A 2,976-nucleotide genomic window follows, 5' to 3' on the forward strand; every position below is an offset into this window, starting at 1 on the left:
TTATGTGTAACATAACACATATGTGTTATGTGAGTGCAAGCGGGGTTCAACATCCCGTTGTTTTTGTCTCTCTTTCCCTATTTGTGTTGGTTATTGTTGGGCCCTAATTCACACCTTTGCTCACAGGGGCTGAGTCATACTTGAAATAACAGCATTGTAAGAGGAGGCCAACTGGACACAAAGTCCTCCACCTCTGTTTAATGGTGGATGGGTTTTCTTCACAAAAATGACTTCCTTTACTCCTCTCTCAAACCAACGTTCCTCTCTATCAAGGATGAGAACATCTTCATCCCTGAAAGAGTGACCGCTGGCCTGCAGATGAGTGTAAACTGCAGAGTCCTGGCCTAACGAAGGAGCTTGTCTGTGCTGGCTCATTCTTTTGAASAGTGGCTGTTTTGTTTCCCAATGTATAACTGATCACAGTCCTCCTGACACTTAACAGCATATACTATATTACTCTGTTTTTGTCGGGGAACTGGATCTTTGGGGTGAACTAATCTTTATCGTAACTTATTTTGGGGTTTGAAAATCACTGGGACGTCACGCTTAGAGAATAAATGTCTCAGTTTCTCTGAAACTCCTACCACAATGAGTGACGTAACTCAGTGAATTTGATTTGATCCAGCAACAAACAAGATCATTTATTTACATAAATCAAATAAATTATGAGAACAACTTAACTGTGAGCAATCAACTTTCCTATAAAAGTTTAAGAATTAACAACAATAAGCATGCATCCACGCTAATTAATTATTAATACGACAACTTTTAAAACAACAAAACTTCAAGCTTAGATGTTAGATAAAACCAGAACATTTACAGGTACTTAAACTTAGTTTTGGCAAGGCAGATAAGTCAAGRAATAGGAGGAAATGAGAGTTAATTAGTTATTTCTAACTTTATCTTAAAGAATTTGTGTTTAACCAAAAAAGCAAGGCGTCTCTCACTTGACATCAGCCAGAACAGCAATGTTCATAACAAGCCAGTTTTTACCTTGACGATGATGTCAGTCACTAGTCCAGGTATTTAGGTAAGGTACTCTCAGTCGGTAAGAGATCCTTTAGATTCGCTTACTCAGCTGTGGACCTCCAGGCATGTCAACTACAGCACCAGCTGGATCAGCGTCAAGCTGCAGGAAAAGAAGCAAAGCCTAAACTGGATCCTATTTCAAAATAAAATTTCTTCTCAAAGGAAGGTTTAAAAACAAGTTACTTGTGAAGCAAAGAAGCTTGTGTTTTGTGGGACACACCAGATGTTGATTGTGTCCCCAGCTGCGGCGATTCCCCGTTTGCATATGGGCCGAATCRCGCAGCCAAAGTGCTGTTTCCCCGTGAGGAGAACACAGCAGTTGCCGTGTTTGGGAACGGAAGTGTGTCTGATGGATGGRCTGATTGTTAGTCACTAAAAAAGACTACCGTATTTTTCGGACAAAAGACGCAACTTTTTTCCTGAACTTTGAACCATGCGGCTTATAGTCCGGTGTGGCTTATATGTACATGGATTTTTTTCCTTCAGCCACCGGGGGCTCTTTAGCCGGAGGTGGGTGCTCTTTAGTCGGAGGTGGGTGCTCTTTAGTCGGAGGTGGGTGCTCTTTAGCGGAGGTGGGGGCTCGGAGGTGTGGTTACCGCAAATAAAAGGAGAAAGACGAAACAAGCGCCATTTTATTTTAGCTAGTAGCAGATACRACATGACAGATCTTCGACAGACACAATATTTCTCTTCAAATTCAAACACGCTCATCATGGAGAAGAATAGAAGATCTTCCTATGATGCCGCTTTTAAGCTGGAGGCTATTGAAATTGCGCAACAGGAGGGAAATAGAGCCACTGCACGTAAGCTCGGCCTGAATGAATCGATGGTTTGGCGTTGGAGGCGGCAGCAGGAAGAACTCGTTCAGTGCCAAAAGACGAGAAAAGCTTTCAGAGGACATAACAGTAGGTGGCCTGAACTGGAAAATCTTCTTGAGGATTGGGTAAATACACAGAGAGCAGACGGCCGAGGTGTATCCACCGTGCAAATATGCCTGAAAGCCAAAGCAATGGCTCTCCAAATAAACATTAAAAATTTTAATGGCGGACCGTGCTGGTGTTTCAGGTTCATGAGAGGAAAGAACCTGTCCATCAGGGCACAGACAACTCTCTGTCAGCAACTACCCCCGGACTACTAGGAAAAACTCACAAATTTCAGACAATTTGTTGAAACAAAGATCGCAGAGAAMGCCATTGGGCCGGACAACATCATAAATATGGATGAAGTGCCACTAACATTTGATATGCCTCTGACTAAGACCTTAAACAAGACCGGTGAATCGTCCATTATGGTGAAAACAACCAGACACGAGAAGACACATTTCACCTGTGTGCTGGGCTGCACTGCTTCTGGAAAGAAGCTCCCCCCAATGGCGATTTTTAATAGGGTTGAGCCGGATACTCGTTTCAGACTAGTATTTGTTATGGTTAACGCACTTTTGAAAAGTACGAGCTTGAACCGAATAATGCTTGTCGATATCTGTGCTCGTTCTGAAGGAAGATCCTCATTGGGTATCTGACTGTCTTCACGAGCTGTAATTGGACAGTCACACACAGAGAACCCGCCCCTCCCCTCACAACTCGCAGCCGGAGCCTGAAGCTGACACACACACAGACGCAGACGCGTGCAGACAGCTGATCGGAGCTGATCTATCTCTGCTCATGGAGCTGTCCCGCTCACCTCTGTTTCAGTTTGWATGATGCTTAAATAGTAACTTGCCCCAAAATTAACCTTTTTTAGCTGATAAACTATCTAGAATGCGTCTAAAATRTTATATAGTACTGTTTCTGTGCTATTTTGATGTTTTTGTGCGTATTTGTTCAAATCTGTAACATTTGGTCTAAAAACATCTTTTTGCTGCTCGTCTGAGTAGAGCAGTGGTACTGCAGGCTAATTTGCATATTGGTTAACGGCTCTCCACGGTGACGTGCTTCTCCATGGTTTCGT

The sequence above is a fragment of the Austrofundulus limnaeus genome, unplaced genomic scaffold, assembly GCF_001266775.1.
Source record: "Austrofundulus limnaeus strain Quisiro unplaced genomic scaffold, Austrofundulus_limnaeus-1.0 Scaffold668, whole genome shotgun sequence".
Classification (NCBI taxonomy): Eukaryota; Metazoa; Chordata; class Actinopteri; order Cyprinodontiformes; family Rivulidae; genus Austrofundulus; species Austrofundulus limnaeus.